Here is a 20,241-nt window from a genome sequence, read left to right on the forward strand (position 1 = left end):
TTGAGTCTCAGTTACATGGAGACATTTAAACTACTTTTTTAATATAAAAATTGTCTACAAAGAATCATCATAAGGTGGAAACATGCTTATCATTTCCAAGAGCAAAGAGAATGAAAATGGGATGCTTCAGTTCTTTCATGAAATGAAGACTGAGAGTAAAATTATACCCTTATTTATAAATGTAAATGCTATTGTCATGGTGTCACATTCTCAGTTACACATGTATTGTCACTGCTTGTGAGGAGATTTTCATGTGGCAATTATAGGATAAGGTTCTGAGTGATTTCTATTGCAGAAAATTAAATTGAATAATCATAATACCTCGGGAGTTTCAGACCCTCATATCTTCAAATGTGTTAGACTGCATCAAGATCTCATTAGGTAATCCCATAGAACTACAGAAGTTCTCAAAAGTTAGAAAACTAGGAAAAGATCAATATTATATGACTAAGGACTAGGAATATAGGATTATGATTGATATATGACATGATTTGTTCGTTCATCCTGAATGCACTTTCAAAATGTTCCTTAAACAGAAGTCCCCTCATAGTTTCCAATGAAGAAAAGGAATTACTTGTGGTTTGCCTATATATTTTCTTAGAAATAATTCAGTGACAGAGAAAGAGGCCTTGAACAGTTCCCATTTACTGAAAATAAAAGGAATAAAGGAATCAGGATATTATTTATCTTTAACCCCAGGTATTACTCTTTTACTGTATTCCCTTACCTTATATTAGACTTCGCAGGTGACGCTTGGAACTCTTCCTCTTCAAATCTTACTTCTTATGCTTTAGTGAAAAGAATTTAAACACTTATTTTTGAACTGTTCTTGAAATTGATCCCATTATTGAATGAGAAAGCATCTAGAAACAGAGAGATTTAAGATTGTTAAATAAAAAGAAGCCAAGAGACAAATTATGAAGAGATTCTTGAGTGAATCTTGTAGCAGACATTTTGCTCAAGGACTCTGTGTCTATACAGTAGGTAGTGAATACTGCTCACCAACGGGTTGAAGAACTTTCTCAAGTTCTGAGTCACTGCTATGGGGTTAAAAAAAAAAAAGAATTTATAAACTTTGAGTGGAAATGAAATATCTTCACTGCTTATTTTGAATTTTACACAGCAACTGTCTACTGCAATGCCAACATGCCGAACTAATAGTTTCCTGGAGACATTTTGTTTTTTCTCACTCCATTACTCAGTTCCCTGCTCAATGTTCAGCTTCTCCTACTGAGTCACTGGTTGCCCAAGGTATAGACAGTCTTATACATAAATAAATTAGTTTGACTTATTTTTCCACTTGATTTTATTTTTCTTCTTTACTGCTGAATGGTAGCAAATGAAACAACTTTTAAAACCCCCAGTGTTGATCTCTAATGTTTAGTTCTTAGTCACGTTTCAGACTTACACCTCATAATAAATGAAATAATTTAATTTCAAGAGATTATATTACTGGTTAGGACAGAGATTGAAGATCTGCTTGTGAACCATCTGGAAGAAATAACATTACCAAAAAAGTATTTAGGAAAAGTATTTAGAACAACATAAGTTGTTAGAACAGTATTTAGAACAACATAAAGTTGTTCTAAATAAACAATACTTTGGGTACTCATTTTCTCCTCTAAAAAATTGATTAAATAAGCAGTCAGATTATAAGAGCACCTGTCCATTCCCACTTAATGCTGAACTTCTCACAAGCAAGAAAAGACTGATATTTAATTTTATGTGTAACAATAAGCATCCTAAGTATGCTCACTTCTTCCTTTGGATTTCTTTCATTCTGTGTTTAAATAGTATTTTCTTCCCAGAAAGACATAGAAAAAGAAAAGTATTCATACAAATACCTGTTTGCATAGACACCATGCATCAGAAGAAAGGTCAAAGAGTTTCAAGTTCCAATGTCTACAGTAAAGTTTAATGACAAAATAGGTCAATTCAAGCATTAGTCAAACAGAAAGTTTTCAGTTATATGCAAGAAATATTATATTTTTTAACAAGTAAAAAGCACAACCAATTGAAGTTAATTGCTTCAGACTATCCTCTAAATAAGGATAAGGAAAAATTTAAAGTCCTATTTAATGAAAATTTAAATTTAGAAAAAATTTTTGGAGCAGCAGTTAGTTACTGGTTTGAGTCTTAGTTAAAACAAAAAAAGGACATTTCACCAAATTCTACTTTAGTAAATTGGATTAAAATCTATGTAAAAAGCAAATTTTATAGGAATGATACCTCAGCTCCCAAATCTGATACTGTTTGGAAAATGCTATGAGAAAAGGAAAATACTGGCTTAGTTAGAATTTGGGGATGACACATAGGTGAGGTGATGCTATTAAGCTTTTTATTATCATTAACTGTATTATGCACTTTTGTTTTTCATATAATCTCTCACAGAATATAGTATTTCTTATATTCATCATTCACACCAAGAACACATTTTTCTGGTCATTTGTTTACCCAGGAGTGAATTTATACTGTGGCAGATTAATGGCGAAGCAAACTCAGGAACACCAGGGCTGGTCTCTGTTCAAGCTTGTTTATCTCCACAAGGGTTTTTTATTGAAAATTTAGCACTCAGCTGGTTTTGTGCAGAGATAAAGCATTGGGCTGGCAAGGTGGGCAACAGGAGTATTAACAATGTGCCCCAACGAAATTGACTTTAAGTTAAAAGACATACCAGAACATACTTTAGAGATTCTACCAGCAAGCATTCATTCTTTTGACAACCCATTTCCTCTTTATTCAGGTTAAGAGAGCTTCTCTGCATTTTGTTACACATGCAGGATAAAGGGGTTTTTTGTTGGTCTTTACACAGTTTATTTCCTGCAATATTATAGCCATCTGACGAGCATCAGTAAAAACTGACTTAACATGTTGTCAGACTGAACCCTGGGGAGCTGTTAATTATGTTATAAAAAAAAGCTCTCTGCCAGCTCTGTTCTCTATTGCTTAATCTTCAGATTTTAAGACTTCTCAGCCTCCGTTCTACAGAGAAGACTCCTTGGGACTGAGCTGTCAGTTCTGAAGTATTTAAGGATGCATTAAATAGTTTTGGCTGAGGAGCTCTTTGAAAAGAATGTTTCTTATGTGGTCAACTTAATCAATCTAAGCCATAATAAGGAACCCTATTCTTTCTATACCAAGAGTAAAACTAGCAACAGGATGTTCCTTAGAGGATATCCTTCGTGGTAGGTTTACTTGAGTCACATGTAACACATTCATTTCATTGGGGGAAAAAATATTTTGTATTTTGAGAGCTCCGTGCTTGAGAAATCTTACATATTTGTGACTCATGCATCTTCACCCAGAGTTCAAAGATTCCCAGTCTACGCCATGACAACATAGAATTAATAGTAAACTTAGCCCTCTGAAGTTCACAGTCAATATATAATAAGAAAAATTCTCATTAATTCGGTTGTTTTGAAAGAGCTGCTCCATGTATCTATTTCAGTTAGATGAGTGTTAGAACCCAATAAAGGTTTTTATGAGAAAGTTGCATTTTTTCCAACTCTTTGTCCCATGTCAAACCTCTCCCATTTGCTCTCAATCTCCCATTGTCCAAGTCATTGGGTTCTGTGTTTCACTCCCACCAGAAATTCTACCATACTCTTAAAAATGATCATAAAAATTAATAATGTCTTCCTTGAATTAACATATTTTATTTAGGAGTCTTCACTCTGTTAAGTTATGTAAATATGCATATCTATATATAACTGCAAATAAATTGCTCTTTGTTTTAAAGCTTCTATTAAGTTTCGTTTCTAAGCCAATAATATAGATAATGGAAAAATTACTCATTTTTGCTTCCAGATCTATAAGTCATAGCAATTAGCCTTTTGGAAATAAATAGTGTCTTGGTCATCCTAAGTGAGAATCCTGCTTAAATTTTTATTTCTCTGGGGTTTACAGCAGGTCAGATTACAGGTTTATAGTCTCTTATAACCTTGCAAAAAAGAAAGGAATCACCCTGTGCTTTAGTCTGTGTCTCTGCTAGGATTCTTTCATAGGAAAACTGTGAAGTGGTTTCCATGGATAGAGATGAAGTTCGGAGTGGTTGTGCTTATGCTTGTGCTGCTGGGTGTGACTTCTCTGTTAGGAGTATAAACCAGAGCTGATTGGAATGGGGCCTAAAACTACCCCTTTGCATTATTACTTCCCCCAGGTATTGAAATATAATCTCTTTCCCACTATACTTTAATTCCTTCTGCAAGCCTGCACAAGTTAACATCATTTTAGAGTGACTGGTTAGAATCATTAGATATTTATAAAGTGTTTTTTGTACAATAATTTGTATTTACTGTGTAATAATAATTGAGTACAAGATAATGCAAGAATTCCAAATTTCCCATCAGTATTTATATAATTTATACTATTTGTAATATTTACTACTTCTCTGAACATGAACAAAATTAACCAATGACGCTCAGTTAAGTGCTTATTTGCATCATTAATCACAGAATATACTGATTATATCTTATTCTTTTTGGCTAGCAGGAGAAAAGGAAAAGGAAAAGGAAAAGGAAGGAAAGTAAATAATTCATGAGTGTTATTACTTTTATTATACATGTGTAAAAGAAAAAGATTTTCAGGTTGAATATTTAATTTCCATTTATGCTTCTTAGTCTTCTTAGTGGTGATTTTTACTGAATGAAAAATATTGCTCATTTTTGTTCCTTTTTTTTTTCTCCAATACAACAAAAAAATGCTAGTTCAAAAATTAGAGCAGTTCTCTCTCCTTCCTCTTCCCCTTTTTTTTTCAGGGTAGAAATATCCTCCAATTTGGTAGGATATGTGCAATTTGCTTTTACATTTTGCTAGTTTATAAGCTGTTCTTGTCACAGGTTTTGAAAGATTATCTTATTTGCTTGTGTCCAAGTGTAACACTGAATAAGTTAGAAGCTTCTCCCATCTCCAAATCCTAAGCAAAGCTGGGGAAAATTATTAAATTTGGCATGTACTCCCTGAAGGACAGGATCAATGTGATCCAGGCCAGACAAAAAAGAAGCTAATCCTACAGACTAAGACTCAGCTCCAGAAGGCAGGAATTAGAAGGAGAATTTCAGCATCACAGTAAAGAACTTTGATCCTTAAAATCACTTTGCTGTTATATTTTCTTGGAAAGAATGAAAACTGCACATGCTAGCAGTTTACAATTCTTGTTTTCCAGACATGGAAAGGGTCTAAGTATGGGCAAATCCAGCTCAATTTTTCAAATCTGAGCAGAGCCACAATAAAGCTCTGCAAACACCTCTAGTTAGGTAAATCCACTAAATCCTAGGAATGGTAAATACTCCTGTATCTAACTTCCAGCATGTTGGCAGGGTTCAAAGCTGGGCTGCTGGTGTTCTCAGTGGCAATTTTTCTTGCAACAGTCTGGAGCCTGAAGGCAGAGCATGAAGGACTTTGTTTCAGATCCCTCCTTTGTCTCAGTAGGTTCAAAGACGTATGTACCACTTTGAAGGGTGTATTAGTATGGTGAGATTTCTGTAGGGAGGGTGCTACAAGGATGGCCTCTGTGAGAAGAGACAGACACCAGACAAAGCCAGTTTCAGCTGGCTCAAACTAGATCCACCACTGTCTAAAACAACCCATTGGTAACACAGATTGTGCCCCTGATAGCATATTTAATAAAGGGTGTGTTATAACTTAATTAAGAATGATAACATACTCAAGAAAAGCCAGTATGCTAATGCTTTTGGTGTGACTGAGGTTAGTGTTCTTTAAGCAAATAAAAATAAGTTTTTATTGTTAAGCCAATAACATTATCAACAAGCACTGTGCAGCAGCTATTTGAGAGAGGAGTGAGAAAAATATGAGAGAAACTACTCACCAGACACCAAGATCAATGAAGAAGGGGAGGAGGTGGGTTCAGGTGCCATTGCAGATTTTGGAGAAGATCGTGGTGAAGTCAGTTGAAGCAGCCCATGAAGGACCATTGTGGAAGGTATCCATGCCTCATCCTGCAGAGGATACAGAGAAGGTTCATGTGCCCTGAGGGAAGATGCAGTCTGTGGAAATTCCATGCAGGAGCTCTCCTAATTAGAGCTGTGAACCAAGGAGAGGAGCCTACGCCACAGGTTTTCTGTAAGGACCTGTGACCCACAGGAGACCCACAGTAGAAAACTGCAGCATGGGCCATTCCTGCAGGACTGTACGCTGTGGAATGCACCCATGCTGGAGAAGTCTCTGGGACTGCATCTTGTGGGAGGAACAGATGACTTTTGCTTTTGGATCTACATAATAAGACTTCAAAGGTATTAGTCTGGTCATCTATTTTTATCCTTAAAATGCAAACTAGTATACTAAGGATTTTTATGTGATTGAGCTTAGTTTTATTTAAGAAAATAAAAATACATTCATTATTTTTTAGCTACTAACATTATTGAAGAATTCCAAAGTCCATCTTCCAGCCAAAACCAAACCTAAATTAGAAAATAGTGCGACAGCCAGATATGTACAATTTCACAGTAAAATTTTCAGATAAATGGACACTTTTAGACATGGTATGCCTAGAATAATAAAAACTATTATAATGTTATGATGGCTTACTTCTATAGACCTTTCTTTATCTACAGACCAGTCATTTCCCCTTTTTGAATTCAGGTCTACCTGATGGGTTCAGATCTATCTAACTGGAAGATTTTCTTGCTTTCTCTGCTATGTATTAGGTTCAAATTTTAATGTCTGCTGGTTGCCATAGAAGTTATCAGTATTTAATAATTTTGAAAAGGATGTTATTACTATGTAGATAAATACCATCCAGAGTAAATACCAAAAGTGCACAAAAATATAATGAAAGCATACCCAAATCTGTGCAAATGCTAATGCAAATCTGTTCTCCATGTTTAAAAAGGTATGTACTGCAACAAGTATCTCAAGTCCAAGGTTTCTCACACTCAATGTCAGGAAAACTCTTAAATGGTGGAGTTTTTCATATATTTTTTTTCCTAGCATTACTTGGAAGCTCTTCAAATGTTTGATTTTGCTTTACCTGCAGTAGTTATTCTGACATCAAGTCAGCTGTTATAGAAAGACTGTAACATAAACAAAAGATTATGACTTAAAGAGGAGACACAACCAAATAAGCTCTTTGCCTGCTTTGCGATTGCACAAATGTCCTTGAGCAAACTTTTGAAAGTTTTCCTTACAAAATTTCTACTGGAGTGTTCAGTTGTCTTTCTTTTATCTAAGGGACTTAATTGTATGTCAGCAGTTATTCAGAAGAATTTTGGTGCCAGTATAAAGATTTTTGTCTAACCACTTTTAATGACTTAGAAGATTAAAATGATACAGGTTTTAAGAAAGAGTGTAGCATGAGGTTGAAAACATTAGCTTTGCTTTCACATTTGATGAAATCTAAAAAAACTATAACAATCAATACATTTTACACAAATTTCCTTAGCAGCAGTATTTGCTTGCTATTTCAGTCGCACTGAATATATATAGTGTAAGTCTGCATGTGGAAGCTTTGTGATGAGAGGTGCTTGACTTACTAAGAGCAAGTATCATGACATTATCATAAGCACATTTTCAGAACTTATTATAAAAGTATCAGCTGGCAACAATAATTAATTTGGTTTGGACTGCAAGGATTGACTAAATGTGATATATGTGTTATTTTAAGAGCATTTACTTCCTGAATGTTGATATTGTGCAGCAAAATTGGCTTCTGTTTTATTTACATTGGGACTGGAAAGAAGAGTTTAATGACTAAATGACTACTTTCTGCTTTTTGGAAGCACCTGCTTGTATGGACTCTGTACAGCAAGAGACATAAATCTGAACACTTAATCTAATTTTAAATAACTATAAATATATATGTATTCAACAGAAAAAGCATAATAATGGATCCATGCAGAAACTGCTAAACTAAATGACCCTTTTATATAATAAATATATATTCATAAGTCTTTCCTAACTTGATTTTTTTTTCTGCTCAAATACTGGTTTTATCTTCTTTTGTAATATTTGTGGGTTTTGCCATCCCAAGAATTTGCCTTGGGCAAGACCTTATTCCCAGCGGTATTGTTGTACTCTATTTGGGCCAAAAAAAGTTACAAATTACTATGTTCTTGTCACCCACTACTGTCAGGATTTAGGTCTAGAAGGGAAAATGTCAAATAGGCCAATGCATGCTGGAGTTATAGCGCAGTGCAAATCAAGTTTCTCCATCCCTTGTGTTTACATTTTAATAAATTTAATTAGCATTGGATGGTAGAAGACTGCATGGTTTGAGATTTGATATCAAATATTGAATTTTATTTACATGTAAATTGCATCTAGCTATTAACATGTCTGAATAGCTTGCATCAGTTTTAAAATGCCTCATTCATTTTACTAACCTTGTGCAGGTTAGTAATAGTTTTAGGAATTTGTGCATGTTTAACTTAGCTAGGATTAGCATCAGCTGGTGAAAATATGAATAGCAGACTCTGCATACTTCTATTTTAATATGAAGTGAAAGAAAATGCACAGAGACCATAAAACTTTTCTAAATACTGCTGCAATAATGTGAGTTTGCCTTTGTTTGACATATTTTACAAGGACATTAGCATTTTTTCTCTCATGCTTTCTCTTTCATAATATGATCAACATACATAGACACCAAAGAGAAGTACATTGTAGTATTTAACAGCATTGAACAAGAGTTTAAACATGCAAACTGGAGTTATTTATATATACCTATATCATTCACACAGCCTATATTTGTCCTACCTGCAAGGAGCCTAGTTAGTTTTCCAACAGATTTTTGTAACAAAACAACTGCTATTAAATAAATAGATATAAGTTTCAAAAATAGGACCATTTTAATTACTTTTCAAATAAGAAAACTTTGTTGCTGAAGGGAGTGCATAGCTCTGATGAAAGGACAGCTTTGTCTTTGGAAGCTGATCATCTGATACTGAGCTCCTGGGAATGTTCCAGGTTGAAAGCCTTAATCTCTGATAAAAGTAAAAAAAAAAATTAATCATGAAACATTCATCTTACACACACTGATGCAGACTTGAATCCATAGAAATCTTGAGAGTGTATTCCTGAATTAGTGTCTCTCAAAGCACGCACAAATGACTGGTTTGTGTAAGTTATTCTCTCCAAGTTTATCATGCCAGCCTTTAGCTACTCTGTTCTGCCTCCTTTAGGGGCACATCCAAGACTGACCTGGTAGCAGGCATGCAAAAAAGTAATTTTTTGCCTGCCTAAAACCTATTCTCATTCTTCTCTTTGTCAAAGGCTTTCTAACTACTTGGGCAATTATGCCTACCTGCACTATGTATTTATTCAGGCTGCTATTTGCACACATATACATTTATTGTCAGCCAAAGCAAGGCTACAAAGCCTGTACATGGGCTAAAGAATCCATCTGCTGCACTTGAATATTAACTAGACCTGAACTGAGCTCAAACTCAAATTCCACAGAAAGCTATTGAATAAAGGCAACAAAATATACTTTAATAAAGTTTAACATTTTATGAAATTCTCTGTAAATAGAGTAATTTTGGTTCTCAGATATGGGAGGCCTGGTTGAGTTATTACCTTGTGAAGTTTAATCTTCCCTCCATCTTCTAGTTCACCTCAGATGGTTATGCTTCATATACTATCACATTCTTCATGAAATTAAGACAACCCCTAGAAGCGATTGTGTTTTCAGATATTGTCTTTAAAATGGCTGCAAAAATCAAATCTTCACTGTGAAATGGTTCTAAAAGAGAGAAAGATATATTATCTGCAAGGGTTTGAGGAGGCTTGAGCAGAAGCTCATATTTTGGGGAAATGTATTTATAAAATCAAGGCCATTGTAATCCTTAAGTCATATTGGCTCTGTTCTGTTGCTTTCTGTGTGTCATCTTTTTTTTTTTTTTATTTATCTATATGTTTAATTGCAGATTGTCCATTTTGAGGGGAAAAAAAAGCAAAAATAAAGACTCATCACTTCTTGCCAGTTTTTCGGTTTCATTGATTTGTAATAAAATGAATTTCTTTTCACTCAGGCCTCAGGATACTTAATAAAAATATACTTCTGGTAATACTCCCCCTATGTCCATCTAATATGAGTGGCAGGAAGACTGTCATCCAAACACTTGGGATATAAGTGTGAGCTGATGTATTCCATCAGTCTATCAGAATATGGCATTTGAAAACCAGAATCTCCAGGTATATTCACAACAGCAACTTCTGCTTTCTGTTATTCCAAACAGATACAAGGGCTTACCTGAAGGCACAGAAAATTCGCCAGTTATCAAGAAACTTGACATAGCAAGGACATAAAAGCTGAGAAAGTGAATCTTTGTTTCTCTCTCAGTCACAAGCTGAGCAACTGGCTTGGTTGCCCTGGTCCCCTGACAAACTGCCTCTGGCTATGATGATATTTCTGTTATATCTTCTCAAGGCTCTCTGTGACACTGCTGTGTAGTAACCACTGCAAACAGATATTAACCTTTCCCATATCTTTAAAACTGGTAGACCAAAACATTCTAGCTGAGACTCCTACTGATTCTAATCAAAGTCAAGACTTTTTCTCTTAAAAGGTGACTGAAATTTGGAGCATGCAGTCTTCATGAGGCAAGATGCCAAGACATTCAGATCAGCAAAGGTCAACTCATTTTATTATCATCATCATCATCATCACCATCATCATCATCATCATCATCATCATCATCATCATCATCATTATTATTATTATTAATAATAATAATAAAGACTATGTAACTAACAGCAAAATAATTTTTTTTTCTGATCATGCTGGAGTGTCTGATCAAAATTATACATCACCTGATATGTAGTTTTTCACACAAATAATCAAGAAAAATACAATGATGTTAGACACTTGCATATTTAACTAGTGAGAATTATTAATTTTCATTTGGGGTTCTGAGTATATTATTAATAGGACCTGTATTACAGGTGGAAAGTCACCTCGTGTTTAAATATGATTTAATTACTGCAGTATGTTAAGCGAGTACCTTCCTAATTCAGTGCATTTGTCAGTAAAAATACTCATCTGTGACATTTAATTTAATTGACTTGTCAGCAGCAATATGTCAAATCATCAATACATGTGAGACCCCTCCAGTACTTAAGTAATTTTTGCTAAGTGGTCTAACGTTTTATGCTAAGGAATACACAGATGAATCAAACTGCAGAAGGACATGAAAGTGCTTACACCTCTTGCTTACTCTCCAGGTACACTTTAGGTTTCATTTGAAATAATTTTTTTTCACATCTCAAAAAAAATATTTAATTTTATACGAAAACACAGAAATTGAATCAATTTGTAAATTAAACAAGGAAGCTTCAGAATTTGTCACATAGTGATGAATAATAAAAAGTAGAAATCATATAAGTATAAAACTTACCCTGATGTTCTAGGATCTCACTGCAGGATACACTGGAAATAACAAGAGTTACATAATGAGTAAAAAGTGTATTTCTTCTGAAATCAAATAGCTTTTCAGATACCTGAAAGTATTTGTGATGGTTAATTGTAATGTAACTGCAGTGTGCTTTCATAATACAGCCCATATCATATATTTAATACTTAAAAAGTTCTGCTGATGAGTAATGTTCAATATGCAAAATTCATTTTTCTTTTCACCATTTATATGATTGAATACTGTATGAAAAATGTAGCTACATTCCTGTTCATATCATACATAACTCCTCCATATTAAAAGTGACAAAATATAGAATTTCTTGTTGTTACCTCTCAACAACAACAAAAAAAGTGATAATTTATGAATAAGTTCTGAAACAATGAAAGCTGACAGATATTTGTCAATCAAAATCTCTATAAATGGCAGAGTTTACCAATCTATATTAGTTAATGGGAAGTAGAATATGGTTTAGAGCTTTGTGCACACAGTCCTTAGCTATACACTTGCAATTAAAAGGCCTGCAGGGGCTTGGCACTGGAAAAGAAAGAACAGTATTTCTTCACTTCACTATGCACAAAATTAGGTGCATAAATTGAATTTTTTTAACTGTTTTGTAGCAAAGCTAAAGTGAGTTATTGTTGGGTTTTGTTTTAAATGTGGACATGGTTGGAGTTAATAAAAACAATAATTGCTTATTACTGTGCTCAGGGTTTAAGATTGTCATATTGAAAACAACATTTTAAAATTTTTGTTTTGAGCAGGTAATAGTACAATTTCTCCTGCTGTTATGGCTGGTGAAAAAGCAGCAGATAGTCCTTACCTCCAGCAACTTAGCAGCAATATGTGACTCATTCAGTTTTAAGACAGGCTTCTGTAAGGTACTTCACTGGCCTGGCAGATACCACAGTTGCAGCAGTCTGTCCAAATAATAATTGTGTTCTCCATTATAAACCAGAGGAGAAACCTGGAGACAGTTTATTTCCTTGTTACTATGATGTTAGTGATGCCAGGTTGGTTCTCTCTCTGTTTCAGTTTTCTAAACCAATTATTTCCCATTGTGAGCCATTAACACAATATATCAGTATAGATATCTGTCATAGTGACCATGAGAAACATATAAAGCTAGAAAACCCCAGGTAAGACTATTTTGTTGCATTATCTTTGGATCTCAATTATAGTGATATAACTTACATTAGTCCTTCTAATTTCCACTAAATTAAAAAACTTATCCTTGTGAAATTAAATACCAAATAATAAGTGTTAATAAAATAAACTGGTGTAGTTTCTTGTTTTATTTTATCATATGCCTTTTCACCATGTCATGTTGTGACTGTAGGGGGAAAAGCCAAATTGTGCTTCCCCAAATAATACCCTTTTATTTTAAAAACAAAAATTAGGCTTTGTACTTGATGTAAAAACTCAGTCTAATGTGATGGCTGGCCATGCCCATTACTGGGAGAATTGTATCTAATTTTGGAATGCTGAGTGCTAGAAAATGGGAATCATACTATTCATTGTTTTGGATTTGTTTTATTAAATAAAGAAGAAATTAATATTGATATTTATTTTTAGAATGAGCAATAACAATGCGCTTTAGTGCTGTTTCCAGACTTGTGGGGAGGGTCTGGGAGGAGACCTCAGGGGTATAGTCTTCATGCAGCAAATTTCAGAGCCAGAAGCTGTTTTGGCAGCTGATTTTCTCCATGATCAGCAGGAAATGAATGTACCAACCTTGCAGCTGCTTGGCACAGGTCAACTGGCCATTTTTCCTCCTTTGTAGGAGATTTGCAGCCTTCCAAATCCCCCTCTATCCATGCTAGCACCTCCTCCTGTGCCTGAACACTTCTACATACAGGAGGAAGAGCAGCAATGTGTGCTGGGGCAGGTGCCCGAGCTCGTCGCCCACCTGGCAGGGCTCCTGGATGTGGACGTGAAGTGGCTCATGCAGAACACATCTGGTTGTCCCTGTATTCTGAGAGAATTGTTTGTAGGAAATGGGCTGAACACCTACTGATTTGTATGTATAGAGGTTTGGACTAGAGACAGCTTAGATTTTGAAAACTTGTCAATATCTGGATGAAGATGTCAATAGAGGTGAAAAGAAGGAGGTCACAACACCATTCCTTCAGGTGTCTGCCATGGTGACATGTCTTAGTCAATAGGACTTTATTCCCAATACCAGGAACATAGGATAGATAATTCAGTATTCCAAGAAAAATTAGGCTTCTCCAGCATAGGAATACTGGCATTTGTGCACAATGTAAAAAATTGTGTCATCCCTTGAAGTCAACTGCAGGTATCTGGCACTAAAATAAAATATTCTCTCTGTGTAGCTAAACCCATTGGCTGTCTCAACTAACAAATCAGATAAAAAATGGGGGTCATGACCTTGGAGTGAGACAGCAGAGCTCCACTGACTAAGCCAATTTAGACCATCTGAGGCTAGCATTCTGTGAAGCTGAAATTGTTCACTTGATTAATGGACCAACTGTCTAGCTCTTATCTCACCTGGACTGCAACCAGTCTCTTTTGTTGTCAAATGCCAGCGTGAAGTCCACAACCATGAGTGTCAGTAATTTAACATGTAATGAGCTGAGAAACAGTACCACAATTTTTGCTACCTTGATATATGACCCAACTGTGCAATTCAATGCAAGGCTTGTTTTCTGAGTTTTAAGCAATATAGAAACACTAGCCTGAAGAAAAGGAAGTGTAAAGGCTGTGTAATCTGTAAGCAGCATCTGTGTTTGGACCACTGACAGAAATAGAGAAGAAAAACACTGTTGCTATGTCAGCATCAAGTGCAACACTCTGAATAGGGAAGGGGAGATAAAAGGTTATTATTCAATGGTGTACACTTTTAAATTAAAGTGACTAAATTTTCTATTGTAGTGTATAAAGGAATTTACTTTAACACAGATAATTTTTTCTAATACTATATTTCTAGATTGTTAGTTTTACATGATAGTACAATTTTTTGTCCCCATACTTCCTCCTGGTACACACAAGTAGTTTAAATAGATTACAGCTGTTTTCACTTTCCATTCAGGTAATTATTAAATGTTTAAATATATGTCTGATTAATTCTACTTATGAAAAGAAACATCATAAAAGGGATTTATTTGTAAGCAACATCATCTTAACCAAGAACAGGGAGACACCATTTGTTTGACTTAATTATTTTGTGGGCACTCATGGAATTTGTCATAAGCTTCAGACAATATCACTGTAGATTAATTCAAACCAAATGGTCACCAGGACTGCAAGTGAGGATTATATTGCTTTTTAGCATCTTAGGTTATTTGAGAACCCAGAATTTGTTCCAGCTACAAGGTTCTATAATGGAGTTTCTTCAATCTTTAGTTACCCACCTGGCATCATTCTGCCTCAGTAATAGCAAAAGTATATTCTAAAAGATGGTTTAAATTGGAAAAAATTACTTTGACAGATGTGTATTACTAGCATTTGCTCAGTCTGAATGATCCAACACATCCAGAAGAACAGGAAGCCTCAGGAGCAATTCAGTACTACATAGGGCAGATCAGTCCAGGTTAATCAGCTTAATGGATGCCTCACTGTATGACTGAGGAAGATTTTGAGACTATTATCAAAATGATTTTATTTTAAAGTGCCTCATTTAGGCCTCTTTGTTAGAATATTTTGAATGAATTTCAGGGTAACCACACACACCAAAACTATGAAACAAATCTGATTAGATGATTATACAACTCAACTCACAAAAGCGAATGAGATATAAACTACATCCTACTACCATCCTCTATCTCCTCTGTTATGGTTTTCCTAAAGTCAGAAATATTATCAAATATTACTTTTGCTTTCATATAGAGAAAGCTTTTCTTGACTTAACAGTAGGAGTTTGCCTGAAGCCACTTGCAAATGCACACATCACAGATAACCAGACTGAACTTTGTAAAATACAGACGCTACCAGTGGCCAAAATTTTTGGAAAGTTGGAATTGATCCCACCTTTTAAATTCTGTTTATTTCTGTGATTAAAATTGGATCAAATCAAATAAAACTATGAGGTGATTTTTCAAAGGAAAAAAATGCCATACTTTCAGGAGTTGTCAGTCTGGTGGTCTAATGGAGATGAGGTTGTTGCATCTTCATGTCTGGTCCAATGAGTAATGAGGCTAGGCATTATACCCAGTAGAGCACAGGCACACAAAAACATCTGTGTACACATTGCACAGGCCCTTACTGTGATATCAACAAACACACACACATTAAGTGTATTTGTCTCCAGCCCAGGGCTCAAACACTGCAGCAAGCTGTGTTGAAGTTACCCCTGCCTCTCAGTCTCCCCAGCTGCTGACAACTGAGTATATGAGCCCCCAGGGTGACAGCCAGGTGCTGGTACAGAGCCACCTCTCAAATGCACACACATGGTGCTCCCAGTTGACACCAGGTCCCATGGTCTCACTGACAGACAGCCTGGATCTCCTGGTCCCTCCAGCAGCCTGGTCCTTTGGCTGCGGCATTCCTAGAGACCCATCCATGATCACCCATGGTTCCCAGACCACCTGTGTGCTGGCTAGTCCAGCTTGGTACTCCCTGTGATCACACACTGACCTACAGCCTGCTCATGGGTGACCTGTCCTTCTTGTCCCCATACCCTGGCTTTCCCATGCTTGCTTATCCCCAAGACACTGTGATCCCTCTGTTTTCCCACCTTTGGCTCCTCCCCTAAGCATCCCCTCACAGGACTTGTGCCATCCCCAAGTACCTGCGCCCCTAATAGCTCTGGTAACCCTGTAAGAGTCACACCTCTCCATCTGAAAATTTGGCCAAAGAGGCCTAGTGTTTGTGGGAATGTGGGAAGACCCAATGGTTCAACTGTGATGGTCATGGGGCAGGATACTTATTTGGATTCCTCCACCTTCTCACACCCTAATCTCCTTTTTGAAGCTTAATACTTCTATCAGGCCAGCAAGTAGCCTTACCATTTTAAGTAATGACATTTTAAGTAATAAAATTTACTGAGAATTCAGATATTTAAGTACACTTAACAGAAATTATTGCATTTTCTAACTATACGATCTAGCACAAGGTCCAAGAACATGGGTCTCCAGGTAAGCAACCCATGTTAAGTTCACTGGTGTCTTAAAACAGTTGTAATGGTTTAGGAATGGTACTCCCCAATTTAGTACCCTCGCTAGAAAGACCATGAACATATCTTTAATTTATTGCTCATTTTCTTCAGTGTTAGTCAAGTTAAATTATAGCTGGTTTAAAAAAAATGTATTCAGTTGTCAACTTTAAATTTGCAACATTGTTTCTCTCCCTGTTCTCCCACTGTTAAAGATTTATAAAATATTAATAAATTAATTTTCACACTGTGCGTATTTATTTATAGGTTTGAGATATAGGAAATAAGCAAGTTAGATTATCTTTGCTTTCCGATAGGGCCAGAGTATTTAGCTTTAGTCAAGCTATTTCCCAAATCAGTCATCCAGGAGTTATTTTTCAAAGAAGAAAACTTACCTTATCAGACAATAATCCAATTTCAGCAGCTGGGGCAGATAGAGCAGTATAAATCTCTTCAAAATCAAAAACTCAATAAAATCAGAAGAGTCGAAAACTGTTCTAACTCAATAATCAAAATCGAACTCATGGGAATTTCTTAAAATAAAACTTTCCATGCTAGTTTCACGGAAGAAAGACATTTCATTTTTGCTTTCACCAACACTATTTTATTCCACCACCACAAAGCAAGAAACTACATCCTATTTTCAAGGAACTCTAGTGGTATTTAAGGTGTTCAGAGTCCAATTTACTGTCATCTGCTCAGAGAACTAGGGTGATGACAGACCTGAAAGATGACTCTTTTTCCTTATCCACATCTGCTGGGAATCTCTGATGGAAGGAAGGATGACTTTTATGACATCAAAATAATGAAAAAAATATAAACTCTGACAAGTGGGCTAATACAATTTTTGTAGCCAGGTAAAATTACATTCCTTACACAGTATTCTTATTGGATTCACAGATAACAACATGGTACTACACAGCCCTGCAAAACCTCAGCCCCAAAGGAGATGCTCTTACCTGTCCAAACATGTACCTAACTGGGTGTGTTACTTGTGTGGACCGTCAGCAGAGGAAAACCTCGCAGGACTAGTGAACAAAAATCTGGACCCAAGAATACACTTTAGAAAGAAATTAAGTTACTAGTTTGGGAAATTATATAAATCCTGTGTTACTTAGTTATCTCCAGAATTTCACTCACTGCTAAATATCTACTGCTATTTTTTTTCTTTTTTTTTTTTTTTTTTTTAATTAGAATACTTAACTGTAAGTGCCAGGCTGTTACTTGGAAATAAGATGAACATGCATTACAATCTTATTGTTTCATATGCCAGCTAAATGAAAAGAAGTCTTTTCTGTTTCTCAAGGATTTAATGTAGAGGTCTGAACAGACACCCCAGATTACTTGAACCTCTTTGACAAATTAGCCACATTTTTTCAGTCTTTCAGGAAAGTGTTGATCTGCTGTACAGTGTGATAATTAATGATTAAAAAACCCTTTTTCAATAAGGGAAAAATCTGCTTTGCTTAGTATATTATTCTTTCATCTTTATCTGTTGATCTCAGTTGATCTCAATATGAATGACTGAATTCTAACTGCAAATAGTAGGGCATTAATTCTTTTAGGGGGGCAAACATACTCAAAGCCTTGTAGTTTCATTGGTAAAAAAAGAAGTTCTTCTGATTAAAACAGTAAGCCATTTTTTCTTAACACTTTAAAGAAGGGAAACCCAGACAATCAGGACTTTTGCATCTAAGGTTGCTACCAAAAATTTGTCTTGAAAAGCTACAGAAATCCTTTCACATTCAAACTCCCACCATATATTTATGTCCAAACACAAAAAACATAAAAGTTTTTCATCCAAACACTCCCAAGGCCAAAATTAAAAATCAACCCTCAATAAGTAAACACCAGTGATGAGGTATTTATGAGGAATCCATAAGACTTATTGAACAAAGGGATTGGTCATGAATTTCAAAAATGATAAAGGTGAAAAAAGTAGGTTCTGACTTTGCATACAGATACTGGACTCTGATCAGACCACTGCAATACAGACTGATACCCTGGATTATTCAAAAAATTTTGGTGGAGGCACCAGAATCAGTAGTGCTCTCAAAAGGCTTTATACAGACAGGAGTGGAGAAAACAACAGAAAGTTTTATTTTATGCAGACAGAAAAGGTGAAAAAAATCAAACAATGTTAAACACGTCCATGACAGCAAGTTCCAAAAGCAACTAAATTTAAATACAGAATGAAAAAAGTAAAATGCTATTCCTGTTTAAAATGTAGCACAAATGAGAACAGGAGCAGACCTATGATTTCCCATTCATTTCAACTCAGTGCTGCCAGTTTTCAAATGGATGATCTTGGTTTGCATATCAAAATCATAACATATGCATATTCACTTTAAATGGTGAGTCAAGGCTAAACAACCGTGCCATTTTGTACATTATTTTTCAGTGTGCACAATCTGCTCAGCTGAAATGCAGCTTACAAAAATTATTTCAGTAAAATAAGAAATAAACCTGTGTTTCAAACTTTATTATTCAGTTAAGAATCATTACAATGATGTCTCTGTAATGTTAACTATATTTTATGAATGAAACTAGATTTACACATCACGTAGCACTAGACCAGTTTCATCATTCTTTCTCATTCTTTCTCTTATCTCAAAAGATAGAGGGGTGAGATCCTTTAATATACATCTAGTTACAAGCTTCTAAAGATCTATTTGGATGAAGGTCAGTGGCAAGTTTCATTACACAAAAGCTAGCTTATTTATCTGCAAAGTTTGCTTCATGAAGCAAATCAATAAAAACTTGGTTAACTCTTCAGTCATTTACATTTCAATACTGTACAGCACAAAGGCATTGCTTTACAATAATTGATCTTTATGTATTTTCTATTTTATAACTGAATAACCTTTTAACATGAAGCAGAGAATTGAATTATTGAAAGTCTGTGGCTACAGGAACAATGTATAATAATATGCAAATCTTTCTGTCCTGAATTCTGTTTGGTGAAAAAGCAGATTTCCATATCATTTTCCAGCTTTGCTAACATTTGGTTTTCTGTGACTTTAATGGAATCATGCAATTATCAAAAAAGAACAAAACTGCAGGTTCACTTTTGCTGAATAGTTTTGGATACTGTGCTTAACGTGCCCTGTCCATGTGTATTTGCTCACTCCAGCTCTTCCATGTAAACATCCTCAGAGCTTCTTGCTCTGTCTCCCTGGCAACATCTCCTCTACTTTGCCCTTGCTAAAGCCATTGCTTCTTTCTTTCTTTTTCTCTGTTGGATTCTATCTAAGAAAAGGATGTAGCAGGAGAGATGAGATTTGGGTCATTAAGCAAGACATAGTTAATAATGCCTATAATAAATTATATTTTCATATATAGAAATTTTTATTAGAAATAGAAAAAAGAGGCATTTAAGTATTCTAATTAAATAGAAAAAGAGGCATTTCACTATTTTTTAACACAAATTTCTAATAATATTGATTTCTTCCATTCAGTCTTTGTAAGTATTCTTTCAAGGGCAAACAGCTGTTTTCCAGCTCTAGTAAAACCCATTCATAGAACGATGTTTTATGAAGTCTCATGTAGAAATGACCAGGTCTTTAGTCTGAAGATGTTGATTTAGCAATTTAATAGTTTGATGCTAGTTAGCTTTGTCATTTAAAATATAATCTTTAGATTTTTTTCATGATGGATTTGGTTCAAAGATCAGTTGGAGACAGAAAATGCTCCATTCAGAGTAGACAAAATAATAAATCCATCATGAAAGAATATAAAACTTCTTATTACACAATTTCATCA

Source organism: Agelaius tricolor, unplaced genomic scaffold (genome assembly GCF_023055355.1).
Source record: "Agelaius tricolor isolate 1412-34295 unplaced genomic scaffold, bAgeTri1.0.p SCAF_2, whole genome shotgun sequence".
Taxonomy (NCBI): domain Eukaryota; kingdom Metazoa; phylum Chordata; class Aves; order Passeriformes; family Icteridae; genus Agelaius; species Agelaius tricolor.